We start from the raw sequence: 570 nt of genomic DNA, 5'->3' as shown, positions 1-570 counted from the left end.
GACATGATTTATTTTTGATTCTCAACTCTCTTTTGTTTCTGTTACAGTCGTTTTTAGAAAATAATGCCACAAACATTGATTTTAAAGCTGAGTAAAACTGCATCAAACATTTTAGAAAGACACTTTCACGAACAGAGCAAATAGTAAATCAGAAAATGTTGAGAAAAAATGTTGCTGCAACGTTTTTGTTTATTCTTCAAAGTCTTCATCGTCTTCATCCAGGAATTTAAATCTGAATTTTGAAGGGTGGTAACTACGAGCAGGCCCACATTTCTTTTTTTTCTGTGATGGAAAATTGAAAAGAGAAAGGGAAAAAAAAGAAAAGTAAATGAAAGTTACTGCACACTTGTTAATTTGGTTTGTTGTTATTTGCAGAGCATCAGTGTGCTGATGCTAACAGCTCTGTTAGCACGGCTCTGTTAGCATAGCTCTACTAGCATGGCTCTGTTAGCACGGCTCTGTTAGCACGGCGCTGTTAGCATAGCTCTGTTAGCATAGCTCTGTTAGCACGGCTCTGTTAGCAGGGCTCTGTTAGCATGGCTCTGTTAGCAAGGCTGCAGACGTGTTGAA

This window comes from Seriola lalandi, unplaced genomic scaffold, assembly GCF_002814215.2.
Source record: "Seriola lalandi dorsalis isolate HSWRI2012SDOR001 ecotype SW California unplaced genomic scaffold, Sedor1 jcf7180002053616, whole genome shotgun sequence".
In the NCBI taxonomy this organism is placed as follows: domain Eukaryota; kingdom Metazoa; phylum Chordata; class Actinopteri; order Carangiformes; family Carangidae; genus Seriola; species Seriola lalandi.
Note: the sequence above shows the minus strand (reverse complement) of the source record.